The sequence below is a fragment of the Nannospalax galili genome, unplaced genomic scaffold (assembly GCF_000622305.1).
Source record: "Nannospalax galili isolate Female #2095 unplaced genomic scaffold, S.galili_v1.0 scaffold1056, whole genome shotgun sequence".
In the NCBI taxonomy this organism is placed as follows: Eukaryota; Metazoa; Chordata; class Mammalia; order Rodentia; family Spalacidae; genus Nannospalax; species Nannospalax galili.
In genome coordinates, this window is record NW_008338734.1 from 178,726 (window position 1) to 194,613 (window position 15,888).

Sequence of the window (15,888 nt, forward strand, 5' to 3'; positions counted from 1 at the left end):
TCTATCATATATTTTCTATCTACCTACCTATCTTTATATAATTGTAATTATAAAAGGGAATTTCTTATTTTATTGAATTTGTGATTTTCATGTAGTATATATTGATTGTGTAGATCCCCTCCCCTATCCACACCTCCCCTTACTACTCCCCACCCAATTTAATGTGCTCTCACAGTATACATACAATATATATATGTATGGCCTATAAAGTCTAAATTGCATCCCTAAATATCCCCAATGGGTCCATTGTTGAAGCCTGGTTAACCTACTCATAGTCATATCCTTGAAAGAGACTGATGTGCCCCTTCCCAGCAGCTGTGGTTGCCAGTTGTTCCTGAGGCGGGGTTGGGTTTCCTACCCACTCCCTCTGTCTAGGCTGGGATTTTGTCATCTGCCTCTTACAATCTTTCTGCCCCCTCTTCTGCAAGGATCTCTGAGCTTTGGGAGGCAGAAGTCTGATCTAGGTGTCCTATTCAGGGATAAGCACTCTTCAGCCTCTTGTTCTCTGCACATTGGCCAGTTGTGGGTTTCTGTGTTAATCACAACTGCTACAACAGGAAGCTTCTCTGTTGAGACTTGAGAGATGTATTAATCTGTGGGTACAATAATAAGTCATTTTAGCAACTTTGTGAATTTATTGCAATTTATTTCCTATATTTATTTTAAAGTAAAATAAACTTTGTGAAATAGTTTTGTAGAAAGGGTAAGTCAGGGTAGTTTCTAGATATTCCTCCTCAGTTATTTTAGTGACCCCTTTCTTAACTTATTGGCCATGTCTCTATGTCTGTCCTTCTTATTGGCTTTTTTTTCTAAGTTTACTATGTTTCTTTTCTGTTTTTTTCGGTGAATGCTGGAGTAGTCCATAAAAACTTAGTGGTATTGCATCTTTACAACCTACTGTTATCTTTTAATTAAAGACTGTTTTTGTTCGTTAAACATTTTTTCAGATAGAACGTGTCTCATTATGCCATATAGCATTATTGATTTTTTGTTACATGAAAATATTATACTTAAGGTCTTTTCCAGAATTTGTGTCATATGGTTAAAAAATGATACATTTTGTTTTTTACTCTTATGAGAGGTTCTTTCCATTTGACCTAAATTTTTGTTTATTTACTCCTAAAAATTTCTCAAATTTTGGATTATAAGAAATAATTATTTCCTAGATTTCTAATTTTTCCCATTTCTATAGTGTCATCTTAGGAGAATTATAAATATTCTGTATTCCTTTTTGCAATTTGCTCCTCCTTGCCATGAAAGGGCATCACACATGTGCAAAGCCTGTGGAGGGCAGAACAGGGCATTGGGCTCCCTAGAACTGGAGTTACAGGTGATTGTGAGCTGCTGTGTAGGTGCTGGGAACCAAACCCCAGTACTCTGCAAGAGCAGCCAGTGCTCTTAACCATTGATTATCTCCCCAGCCCCCCAAATCTTTAACTTTCTTCAAAAAATTACAATTACTTGTTTATCTTGTGTGTATGTATACATGTGTATGTATTTCGTGTGTGCATAAATATGCTTGCAATTGCATGGAGGTTGGAGGACAACTTGCAACACTTGATTCTCTGCTTCCACCATGTGGGTCGTGGGGCTCGAACTAAGGGTATCAAGCTTGGAAGCTAGTGCATTTACCCACTGAGTCATTTCATTGACCCCTCAAAAATCTCTTATCTTTTTCATAAATTTGCTTTATTTTACAAGTCATTTTAACAGAACCTTGAGGCAATTTATGTGTTGCATTTCTTATCAGCCTATAATACTGATTTGTTCCATGAAAGGGGTAATTTTATTATAGTATCTTAAAAAAAAAGATCAGCCTGAATTTAAAAAATATTGACTGGTATTATGTGTCATAGATACGCAGTCTTCTGGTCGGCTTAAGGGAGAGATGACAGTGTGTGCCTTCTAACAAAGGATTCCAACTCCTCGGGGTGTCAACTTTAACATCTGACATTAGATAAGGGGCCCCACCTTAAGCTGCAATCAGGAGCCTAAATAGATAGATACATCGTCCCTCTCAGTTTTCAGATATTTTGGTCAAAAAGTCACGTGTCGGGTAAAGACTTTCAAAGGTAGATAGAGAAAACCAATAATAAAGATTAAAATTCTACAGCCCATCCTTCCATTCTTGCTCACTTGTCATCCTGATGCTATCACACACACATGCACACACGGACACACACACACACACACACACACACACACACACTCAGTGTTAATCAAGGTTCTACAAAGAAAGTTAGTATGATTTGAAAGTATATGACTAGGTAGTGAGTGAAATCTATGATAAGTAACTGATTTGTGATTATGGAGGCAACATCCCAAGAACTGGGTTGAGTTGGAGAGCTGAGCCACAGGAGAATGTACAGTATAGCTCCAGACCTAGTCTGAAAGTCTGAGAACCAGGGCAACTGATGGCATAGCTACCATGGGTTGACTACGAAGAGGGAGACCCAAGGAAACTAAAGCTTCCACTCAGATTTGACGGTGTGTGTGTGTGTGTGTGTGTGTGTGTGTGTGTGTGGGTGTCTGGAGAGATGGCTCTGTGGTTAAGAGCACTGACTGCTCTTAGAGAAGACCCAGATAGGGTTCAAATCCCAGCACCCACATAGTGGCTAACAACTGTCAGTAACTCCAGTTCCAGGGGATTCAATGCCCTCTTCTGACCTCTGCAGGCATTCCATGACACAGGCACACATACATACATGCAGGCAATACTCATACACATAAAATAATTAAAATTAAAGAAGCTGAGGACAGCAAATATCTATGTCTCAGTTAAAAGGCAGTTGGATAGAAAGAATTCTCTTTTATTTGGACATTATCAGCTTTATAATTTTATTTAAGTCTTCAGCCAATTGGATGAGGTCCTTCTGCTTTAGGGAGGGCAGTGTACATAATTCTGTCTGCAGATTTAAATGTTAATCTCATCCAAAAACACCCTTACAGAACTACTCAGAATAATGTCTTACCAAATATTTGTTCTGTGGCTCAGTCAAATTAATATATTAAAATTAAGCATCACAGAAACATACATCCCAACCCAAGGTTATCTTCAGTCTTCCTTGAGACTTTCAGCTCATTTTACTGATGGCTCTATTATCTGTGCTCTGCCTTACCTAAAAAGATTATATATTTTTATTTTATGTATGAGTGTGTTGCCTGCATGTATGTAAGTGCACCTGTGTCATGCAGTACCCACAGAAGACAGAAGAGGGCATCGAATCTCCTGGAACTGGAGTTACAGACAATTGTTAGCCACCATGTGATTGCTGGGAACTGAACCCAGGTTCTCTGTAAGAGCAGCCAGTGCTCTTAACTGCTGAGCCATCTCGTTAGCCCCTGCCTGCTTTTTAAATTGTCTTCAGTGCTGTGTTTGAAAGAAGAAGCCAGTGGCCCAGCTGGTTCCTGTCCGCTGCTGAGCCATCTTGTTAGCCCCTGCCTACTTTTTAAATTGCCTTCAGTGCTGTGTTTGAAAGAAGAAGCCAGTGGCCCAGCTGGTTCCTGTCCTATGAAGAACAGCCTAGTCATAATTCCTAGATTATTTATATTATTACCAATGCTTTTCTCCCGTATAAGGGAAAATTACTTTTTCTCTCCAAACGTAATTTGTACCATGTCCCTTTTCTTTACCAAGTCTCCAGGATAGTTCTGATTAGACCAACCAATTAAAGCTCTGTACCTTGTATATATGTTAGTATGCGCTTATTTCTACTCTATCTGGTGCAATAAGAATATTTCTACTTGAAGCACATGATAAATGTTTATGAGATGAATAGATAAGTGAATGAATAATGAATGGATGAATGAAATGCTCACTGAGACCAAATCTTTAATGCAGAAATCATGAAATGCTATGCAAATGAGAAAGAAATGCATTTCATGAATGGTCCTATAGTGTCATATAGTTGAGCTGTGAAGCATTATAAAATACTTCCTAGTTTTAAAACACAAGATTAAACAACGGAAATTGCTGGATATTGTGATTACTTGTTATGTCTCATTATAGTTCCAAGTAATTTTCATTTATTTTATTTCAATTTGCGTGTGTATGTATGCTTGTGTTCATTTTTTTTAGTATACTTCAGCTGGATTTGGCTAGTGTCTATCTACAGGGTACTAGGAAAGAGTCTTAGGAAGTTATTCTATGACTTGTTAAGTCCCTGGGTAATTCAAAGATTTATTGTCACTTTAATTGAACAGCCTTTCTTTTCCTTCTATTCCCACTGCCTGTGCTGTGCGTCTCCTTCTTTCTCTTTTTTAGAAGGTAGGAGTGGAAGTTCTGAATTGCTTTTTGGAGAATTCAGTTCTCTTCGGGGAATAAGCCAGCATGCTTGACTTCCAAGAGCTCTTAGAGTAAAATGATTTGACAGAATGCAAATTTAGCCCAACTGTGATAGCTTTCACTGTATGGCTTTCCCACAAGCAGGGATCATGTTGTGATATTCGTTTGGTTTAGAAAACAGTTTCTTTATGAAGCATAAAGAGTATAAGTGATGGGAGTTGGAGAAGCGACATTTTTAATTCACGTAACCTGGCAGGTTTATATAGAAATTTCATTTTTTTATCTGAAATCCTTTTCTAAGTATATCTAACAAAATTATATTCATCTCATTTTTATTGTGCATGTACATTTTCCAATGTGCTGGGTATTTCTTAGATCAGGGATCTAGCTAATATCATAACATTTTACACCATACTTCTGTTATTGATGTTTAAGTAATGTTGACTGTATTTCTTTATTTCAATTACATGAAAATATAAAGTGTAATGAGAAAGTAGAATAAAATACAACTGAATCTATATTGAATTAGTCCAGGTAAATTTATAAATCATATTTCATGATGTTCCAAAATTTATACTCATACCATACAGGCTAGACTTTTGTAATATAAGTACTAAGAATTTGAGGGTTTTTTATTTTGGTAATTCCAGGAAAAAATACACCTAAGACAAATTTGTACCTTAAATTTGATATCCTAAATTTCTTTAATAAATTCATAGCTAAACATGTATCCTTTTGATCAATTTTTGCAATGACTTTTGATTTATTTGCACTGATACCTCTCACACCAAACGATTTCTTTCTTCACCATTTTGGGTATTCATAGAGAAGAATTTTCATCTCTTGAACAGCATTCATATTTATTGAGGCTTTCTTACATGCTCAATGCTGGAAATAAGCTAACAACAACAACAACAACAACAACAACAACAACAACAAACCCCCAGATACGTAATCAAACCAGAGCTGTAATTCTAGAGGTTATGAAAAGATGATTTGTCATTCTGAACCTCAAGGAAGATTAGCAACTAGCAAACCACTTAAGTTCAAAAGTGGAACCTAAGTGGAAAATTAGAAAGTGTACCGCAGGGCTGGAGAGATGGCTCAGTGGTAAAATCACTGGCTGCTCTTGTAGAGGACCCGGGTTCAGTTCTCAGCACCGACATGGCAGCTCAGGGCCATCTGTAACTCCAGTTCCAGGTGATCCACTGTCCTCTTTTGGTCACCGTGGGCATTGTATGCATGGGTGCACTTACATACATTCAGGCAAAACACTCATACACATAAAATAAAAATAAATAAATCAGAAAAGTACCTGGTTGTGTTCTTTATTATGTTATCATAAGATACAGACCCAAATGTGTTGTCTTGGTTGCATTATTTCTACAGATCAACTCTAGGGATATTGTTGTTGTTACTGTTTTTGAGACAGGGTCTCTTGTAACCCTAGCTGACCTGGAACTCACTATGCAGACCAGGCTGGCCTTGATCTCATGGAGAGTCACCTGCCTCTGCCAACCAAGTGCTGGGATTAAAGGCACATGTCACTCTAGGGATATTTAAAAATAACCCTAATTTTTTTTAACAGTTTGTAAATTGTAAGATCTCTATAGAAAAACCCAAAAGTCAAAGCCCATATGGGGTCTGTGGAAGAAGTTATTTCTACTGTGATGCACGTATAAATGCGTGCACATATAACCCGTATTGAAATTTCCTTTATAATTTCTTGGTTGCACTAAAATGATTATATATCTTGATCAGTTCATTTGCAAAGATCAACACAGTGTAAACTGAGCATCTTTCAACAAGAAGTCATTGGTAATAGAGCTATTCGTTTTTCTTTAAATTTATACTGAATGAATGATAACAAGTAAAGGAGAAATCAGTTGTGTCTTCATCCAGTGCTGATGCTGTGGAAAGAGTTCTGCTAGGTTCTGGGAGGGAGTCAACGGACAGTGAGGCAAGCCCTGTCCTTAATCATCTTATGCTCTTCTCAGGAAAGCTAGCTTACACCAAGGTGCTGCACCACAGTGAAACCAGGTGCCTTACCAGAAAAGTGCATATTCTCAGCTCATCGAAGGAGACATGTGCGTGTATCTTCAGTATCCAGATTGTGTAGAATAGTACAGATATTCAAAGGGACTCAAAAGTTTTCTTAACAAAGTAGGACTCACATAAAACAATAACTGAAGATATTCCAGGAAAAATGTAGACAAATGATGGATAGTAATGACAATAATTATTAATATTATTGTTTTTGTGACTTCCTGGGGATTGTGAGCAAATGTCTTTTCAGACCAGATGGGGCACTGATGACAGGCCAACAAAATAAGTCTAGAATTGTGACCCAGTGAGTTTATTGGGGTTGTTTACAGGATCATGAGGGACTCAAAGGCAATTATATCAGTGGAAAGGTCACACAGCACAGACTCTGCATCTCTGCAGCTCCATGAACAAGTTACAGGTAGATCAGAGAGTCTCCTTTCCCCAGAAGCTATTGTGGCTTATATTCCTCAGGGTGAGGCCTTGCAACTCTTGTAACTTTGAGGAGCTTTCTGAGCCTTGTGTGGTTTTACTTCCTGAGTCTTATTTTATTTTAATTTTAAATATTTTTATTGAGTTTTTATACATTTCATATAACAGTTCTTAATCAAATTTAGATCCCCTTCCCAATCTGTGCCCCCACACCCTGTCTCTCCATAGGACCTCATATATTTCTCCATACCTGTTATGTCCCATCCAGTCAAGCATTTGTACCCATATGTCCTTTGGTGCAAGTTAGTTTCCAGAGTGTAGTGGTTATCATGTTCAACTGACTAACTTCCTGAGTCTTAAGGAGCCTCCTTCCAGGAGGAAGTATTTCAGTACTTAATAGATACTATTTGAAGTATATAGTGGTAACTCATTCAAATTTTATACCAGTTGTATTACAGTAACTACTATAATTATACTCGTGTTATACAGAAGATGAAATTAGAGTTTTAAAAAAGCTAAATGGGAACTGGAAAGGTGGCCCAGTGGTTAAGACCACTGACTACTCTTACAAAGCACCCGGGTTCAAGTCCCAGCACCCACATGTCAACTAACAGCCATCTGTAACTTCAGTTCCAGGGCATCTGATGCCCTCTTATGACCTCTGTGGGCATTTGTATGACACAGATGCACTTACATACACCCAAGCAATGTATTTGTACACATAAAATAAACTTTTTTAAAAGCTAAATAACTCCCATGTCATGCAAATAAACTTAATTATGGGGCCTGCTACTAATCTTGAAATGAACATTGGCATAAATGAATCAATTAAACAAGGGAGAGACTGTTTAGACCTGGCGTCTTCTAGAAAGGCTTCCTGGAGGAAGAGGGACTTAGCTTCATCCTGGGAAGCTTTGTTAAACTAAGACAGCTATATTAGTTACTTTTCTGTTGCTGTGATAGAAACACTGATCAAAGCAACTTATATAGAGAAGGAAAAAAGTACTGAGCTTATGGTTCCAAAGGGGCAAGAGTCCATCATGGCGGGGAGGCATGGTGGCAGAGGTGCCTGGAGGAGGAGCAGAAGCTAAGCTCTCACATCTTCAAGCAGGCACAGGAAGCAAGAGAGCAACTAGAGATCTGGCAAGGCTTATGAACTCTCTAAGTCTGCCCCAGTGATGTGCTTCCTCCAGCATGGGCACAAAGACCTCAAAGACCTCCCAAAACAGCATCACCAACTGGGGACAAAATTTCTGAATGCTTGGAGTCTGTGGGGGGACATTCTCATTCAAATCACCACAATAATCAAGAAGAAAGCATATTCCTAGAAGGCTATGCACCAAAGTAGAGCAGCTCTAATCAACAGCAGGCTATACTCTGGAGAACATGTACAGATCATATTGCCCAGAAAGATGATTTTTCAATGTAAAAGTGTTGGTTCCTGGTCCCAAAAGACAGAAGCACATGGTAGAGGTGCCTACGCAAGAAGAGGATTTGGCTCATGGGTTCTTCAGGTGTTCTGCATTTGCATCTTTAGCAAAGGGGGGGGGGCACCTTTACCCAATCTGGTTAGAATTTGATAGCTGCTAGGAATTTCTCCCAGAGTAAACCGAACACATTGCAGTCAGAGCTCCACAAATGCTGCTCAAGTTGATTTTCTGGCTCTGAGTACTTTGAAGGCCTCAGATGTCTAAGCCCGAGGAAAATGGTCTCATTTTTCTTCTTCCTCGCCCCGCTCCTTCTTCTTTTTTCTTTCTTCCTTCCTGCCTCTTCCTCCTCCTTGGTTTTTTGAGATGATGTCTCATGTAGCCCAGGCTAGCTTTTAACCTACTATATAGCCAAGGATGATCATGAACTCTTGGGCAGTTAGAACCAAAGTGAAGACCACTTTTAGCTACCAATTTTAGTTTTCACCAAAGAAAATTATATTCAACTTATACAATGGTACTCAAGGTGGGTCACACTTGTGTAACTCTGGTAACTGAGTTTCAGTATAAAAAATGGAAATTAGCCAGACACGATGCCATACATCATTTTTAAAATTATTTTCTTTTTTATTGAATTTTTGTGTCTTTCGTAGAGATCATCTTAATGATCTTTATAGGCCCTGCCCCACTGGCACCCTCCCATAGCCTCCCCACAGACTGGATTTCATGCATTTTGTGATTTATGTTAAGGCTTATCTAGTCAAGTTCATGTCCTCAAAAGCAAATGACCCTCAGTGCAAGTTCATCCGCTGAGGTCTAGTCAAACTGTCTGGAGGCACTCCGTTTAAGAAGATCAGCTCTTCCTTGCCCAGCAGTGATCACCTGCCAATAGTCCTTCAGCTAAGATTGGAGCCTGCTGTCCATTTCCCCAGTTCTGTGCTGGGCTTCTGTCTGCTTGAGTTGCATGGGCCTTGTGCATGCTGACACCATTGCTGTGGGTTCATATGACCAAAGTTCCAGAAACTTGTAGGACTCTATTTCCATGTGGTCATGCAGCTCCTCCCTGGATCTTACAATCTTGCTGCCCTCTCTTCCACAATGGTCCCTGAGCCCTGGGTGGGTGGAGTTTAATATAGGAGTCCCGTCCAAGGACCCACACTCTCCAGACTCTTATTCTCTATGCTTTGGCCATTTGTTTTGTGACATTTTGTGTTCCAAAGTGTCTTTTTGTCCAGGTTAATGGCAAGAAGACACTTTTATACCTGTTGCGGACTTCCTCCAGGGTGAGAAGTCACAAAGACTATTTAGGAAAAGAGAAGTGAGTAACAGACTAAGAAAAGGTGGAATTCAGGAGTAGAACATGCAGGTTAACTGCTCATGGATATTTTTATGTAGTCTTATCATTACATGACCAAAGTCAAAAGCCTAATCAGATGTTTTCCAGTATCTCAAGGTATCTTTCTTATAAGCCCCAAGTTGTCTACTTGGGGGTTCATGCTGGTTAAGTATAGTTTGCGTGCCTGAGCTTGCTTCTATCTTACTGCTCTCTTTATCCTGCTCTTGAAAGGCAATGCTATGTTAAATATAGATTTATGTTCCATGTTTTATAAAATCTACTATGGGGCAAAACCTGAAGATGTCCTCCAAAGCAATATGGCAAACCAAGGAGATTGCCTATGTTCATTCTCTGTGCCATTTCCCTTGTGGAAGTTCAGTGAAATAGTTGGATGGCTGCATCCTACGTTTTGGCTGACATTAATGTATTTCAGTATGAAAAGAAAGGCAAACAAAAGGACTGAAAAATGTGCTCTGTGGTAGAAAATGTGGTCTTAGCCTCTGGGATAAAATGACATCCACAGCCAGTGTGTGTGTGTGTGTGTGTGTGTGTGTGTGTGTGTGTGTGTGTTGTGGTCTTAGCCTCTGGGATAAAACGACATCCACAGCCAGTGTGTGTGTGTGAGTGTGTGTGTGTGTGTGTGTGTGTGTATAGGAGGGTTCTATTTCACTTCTTCGTAGAAGCAATGCTTGATGTTGGACATACTCTGTAGTGATGGTCTTCAAAACTTGGGGGCAAGTCCAATTCAAACTGAGAGAAAGGGGCTCAGAGGTTGTTAGTAGGGTGACATTAGGGGCTATTCTATGAAGAAAGGTCACTTTATACCCTGGGTGTCTTGTGTTTGTTGGACAGAGATAATATGGCCTCTTTGCTGTGACTGTATATACAAAGAAATCTAAATTCTGTCCTAATTATTCATTGTAAATACAGTGACATTTTAAAGACTAAGAAATGTTTACATTGTGTCTCGTTACTGTTCCCTTTCCTTTTCTCTGTTGGTTTCTACATCTTTTCCTATTTAGCTCCTTTGTACATCACACACATTTCACTATGAAGGAGATTTTGTAGGTGAGAGACCACAGCTCACTGTTTGCATGGCTTCTCTGAGGTGGCTTATAAATTAGGTAGCCATACCTACTGTACATTAAACAGCAGCATCACTTTGATCTCTCCCTTAATGTGCAAGGTTCAGATTACTTTCTGAGCCAAAGGGGTGAGAGGTAGCAGGATCCTCTTTTAGCTAACTACTGGGGGCAGTATTTATTCATGGCACAGGTTTTTAATGGGAAAGATGGAACATGAAAATCTGTCAAATGCACTGCTCAAAGAGTCTGAAAACAGAGGATATTTTTATAGATGAAAGATGCAGAGCTCTCAACGTCTTGGAGCAATGTAAATTGTATGGAATAAGGAAGGGTAAAAAGCCAGAGAGGAAAACCAGCCACATCCTGTTACAACTGCATGGAACAGAGGACGGACACTAGCACTGTTGCATTGATTGGGTACAAAGTATGACACAGTGAACAGTAAGAAATACCCTTGGAGAAATATTTTTATTACACATACAGTTGCAGTAACGTTTCATTAAGAAAGATGTCAGGAAGTATCTATTCCAATATGATAACAGAGTATGCCCCCCAAAAGAATTATGAGGTTCATATTCTTCATGTTGAAAGAGTTGGTTGATTATAGACTTCTAGTCAGACCCTAAATCTTATTAACTGGGAAATTGCTTCAAAGTTCTACCTTTGCCTTGGATCAGTCTTATCTTTCCTCACTATAGTCTTGGCAAAAACAGTATTTTGTTAGCTTTCAGTACAAAAACATTGGTGGTCCCTGATAAAATTTGGTCATGTATGGTGATTGCCAATGGCAGTGTTTCTTAAGGTAAAGCAGTAAAAGCACAAGAGAATGTCTGGGTTGCATTATGGGTTTAGAGATCCCTCTGGGATGATTTTGATATGCCCATAATTTTCCATCTTACGCTAGGAGAATCACTTGTGCTAAATTATTGAAATTTGTTATTTAGTTAAGAAACCTTGTTGCAACTCACTTCATCAGTTACACCAGTAATTAGGAACCTTGCTTATCTGAATTTCTTCTTTTGATGTGTTATTCAATGTTTCTGGACTATCAGATTCCACCTCACTGTTCTCTGCTCCTTTCCTAGCACATTTCTGTTTAAATTTAAGTTCTAACCTTAAAATTGAATCTTCAGTAAGGTCTTCTCTTCCAGCCACCAAAAGATACAGTTTTCCTTCACAGCAACACGATAATGATTATGAAAGTTTTTCAGCAGTGTGCTAGTCTCACTTGCTTTTATAAATAATTTGTTATTTTTATTTATATTTTATTATTTTATTTTATGTGCATGAATGTTATGCCTACAAGTAAATAAATGGACCCGTGGCATGCAGTGCCCATGGAGAACAGAAGAAGCTGTTGGATCCCCTGGAACTGGAGTTACAGACAGTTATTAGCTGCCATGTGGGTGCTGGGATTCAAACCTGGGTCTTCTGCAAGGACAGTCAGTGTTCTTAACTGCTGGGCCATCTCTCCAGCCCCCTAATTTGTTATTTTTAAATTATGTGTATGCATGTGTATCTGTGTGGGGGTATGTACATGTGACTATAGGTTCCCTCAGAGTCCAGAAGAGGGCATCAGATCCCCTGGAGCTGGAGTCACAGGCAGTTGTGAGCCACCTGATGTGAGTGGTGGGAACTGGACTCTAGTCCTCTGTGAGAGCAGCTAGTGTTAACTGGTGAGCTATCTTTCCATCCTTCCCCCCACCCCCACCACTTTTTAAATTACTAACTTGTGTTTTATAAAGTTATCTTAACTCCATCAGCAGACCATGGTTTAGGATTCTTTTTCGTTTTTGTAAGTACACATTCAAATATATTAGCAAATTTAATTATAGGGGTGGACACTGTAATATAAGTGCTCCATCAATGATTGCTTTTGCATGTAAGTCATCCCTTAATAAAAAAATACATAGCCCAATCACTTTTGTATTTGTATTCTGCATGAAATGACCACTAGAACGAAGGTGTAACACAGTTCCAACTTCCCTGATCATCTTCTTGTAACACCTCCATATTTCTTCATTTTTATTTCTTTGAAAACTTCATACATGTATACAATATATCTTTAACATACCCACCCAGCATCCCCATCCAACTTTCCACAGGACCCCCCCCTCCCAACTTCATGGATTTTTATTTATTTAACCCACAGAATCCAGTCAGTGTTGCCTATATGTGCATAGGTGTGAGGTCATCCACTGGGGCCACTGGAACTTGCAAGTCGCTATACTGCTAAACCCTCCCTCAGTAGCCATCAACTTCCAATAGTTCTTCAGCTGGGGGTGGGGGCTTGGGAGCTCTTCTATCCTCCATACTGCATTCTTTAAAAATATTTTATTTATTATTCTTATTTTATGTGTATGAGTGTATTGCCTGCATGTGTATGGGTACACTCATGTCACACAATGCCCATGGAGGTAAGAAGAGGGTGTCGGATTCCCTGGAACTGGAGTTACAAACTGTTGTTAGCCACCATGTAGATCCTGGGAACTGAACCTGGGTCCTCTGCAAGAGCCAGTGCTCTTAACTGTTGAGCCATCTCCCCAGGCCCCCTGCTATGCTTTTTAAACTGGCTTCATCTTATGCAGATAACCACAGCTGCCATTACTGTTTTTGCTTTTCCAGAATATTATGGAGACAGCCATGATACTGCCTTTTCAGATCGGCATTTTTGCTTAGTAATATGTATTCAAGTTTCCTCCGTCCTCCCACAGTGTGAAAGCTTATTTCTTTCTTTGCTGAATAATATCCCATTGCCTTGTATTAATGCAGGTCACTTCCCTATTGACATACTGAGTGACATCTTGGCTTCTTTTAAGTTTGGCTAATTATGAGTAACCTGTTATAAACTTTTGAATTTCTGTGTGGACATGGTTTAAAATTCTTTCTTTGACTAAATAACAAGGAGAGACACTACTAGATCACAGAGAGATGCCGATTTTCTTTGCTTCCCCGTCTTGATTACTGTGGTTTTATAAGTCTGGTAGTATCAGTCATGGGTCTCCTTCTTTTCTGTCAGGCTCTAGAGTGTGGCCAAGAGCAACGGCAAGATTCAGCATTGTTTGCAGATCTATGGGGCCCTCTTCCCAAGTTAATAACTCCAAAAGAGGGAGCCCTAGCATTGGGCTTTTTATTTAGTAGCCTGTGATGTCTGGTAGGACCACTGAGCCCCATAATAAGGTAACTTCATTAAAACTCTTTAAATATGTGTGTATATCTGCTAAGAAGCTTCTATGGTGGCAGGTTTCCATATGCGTTTTTCAAAAGAACTTCAGTGGTAATTATTCCTCTCTATACTCCCTCTCTACCTCGCCTTCCTCTCCACTCTATTTAACCTTCCTATTCCATTACTGCCTTTTGTCCTTTATATCACTGCATTCCACCTTACCATGAAGCCTGCTCCCCTCCCCCCTCCCAAGACTCTTTACTAGGTCTCTGACCACTATGGATTTTCCACTTAAAACTTGAATACCTAAAGATTCAGAGCTAGCATCTTCATATGAAAAAAAAAACAAAACCCTATGAGGTTTATATTCCTGGGTCTGGGTATGTGGGGGTACCTCATTCAGGATGATTGTTTCCCATTCTTTTAATTTACCTGTGAATTTCATAATTTTGTTTTTCTTAACAGCTGAGTAATAGTCCATTGTATAAATGTATCATATAGTTATTATAAATTCATCAGTTGATGGCTCCTAAATTGTTTCCATTTCTTGAATATTGTAAATAAAGCAGCAATGAACATGGATGAGCAGGTATCTCTGTAGTAGAATACTGAGGCACTTGGGCATATGTCCAAGAGGGATAGATCTGAAACTTACGGTAGCATGTGTCCAAGAGGGATAGATCTGAATCTTACAGTAGATCTATTCTTTACTGGTTGAAGAATAGCCACACGTATTTTTAGAGTGGCTGCACCCATTTACACTGACACCAGCAGTAAATAAGTGTTTTCTTTTTCTCAAATCCTCACCAGCATTTATCCTGGTTTGGTTTTTTATTTTAGTCATTCTGACTGGGGTAAGATGAAATCTTAGAGTAGTTTTAATGTGTGTTTCTCTGATAGCTAAAAGATGTTGAACATTTTAAATCATATTTCTCAGTCATCTGTAGTTTATATTTTGAGGACTCTGTTTATTTCATTGCCCCAATTTTAATTAGGTTGATTGATTGATTGATTGAATGAATGAATGAAATTTTGGAGTTCTTTGTATATTCTAGATATTAACTCTCTGTTAGATGTATAGCTGGTAACAATTTTTCCTATTCTGTAGGCAAACTCCTCACTCAAATGATGGTGTCCTTTGCTGTACAGAATCTTTTTATTTTCATGAAGTCCTATTTCTCAGTTGTTCTTAATGCCTGTGTTATCAGAGTCCTGTTCAGAATTTCCTTTCCTTTGTCTATAAGTTACAGTGTATTCCTGACTTTTTTGTCTATCAGATTCAGGGTAGCTATCCAGTTTGACCAGAACCATTGTTGAAGATGCTTTCTTTACCCCAGTGTGTATTTTTTAGCATTTTGTGAAAAATCAGGTGGCTATAAGTGTGTGGACTTAAATCAGGTTCCTCAGTTCTATTCCATTGATCAGTATGTCTGTTTTGTGCTACTATCAAGCAGTTTCTATTAGTATATATTGTTTATTACTATATGTGTGTGTATGTGTGTATGTGTGTGTGTGTGTGTGTGTGTGTGTATGTAATGAAGACAAGAGCGTTTGGATGTGTGGGTAACTCAAAGATCACAGCTGAATGAGGAGAATTCTTAAAGATTTTTAAATTGAAGAATGATTTCTTAAAGCATTATGAATTTTCTAGGATTAATTCATCCACCAGCTAAGTATGAGCAAGATGAAGACTTCTTAGAAATATCAGATTGGAATAAGACAGTAATGGCTCCCATTTTTTTTCATGTTAATGGAGATTTGGGGCAACAGTGTGGTTGAAAGATCCAGGAGACCTGTGTGGAGATTGCATTTCTCTATGAATAGACTTTGAAAACTTGAAAGTCTGTGTTATAGAATCATAAAAATACCATCAGATCCACAATCTCAAACCCACATGTCATTATTGGTTTTGATGGACCTTGCCACAAGTTAGAATCACCTGAGTAGGCAGCTTCACCTGAAGAATTGTCCTGATCACTTTAATTGATATGGGAGGAGCCAATCCAGATGTGGGCGAAACTTTGTGGTAGCAGCCTAGATAAAAAGGGGCGTGGCAGAAGGAAGATTGCTCATTCACCTTTGCTTGTTTGGCCTTCCCTCTCTCCACACAGTTC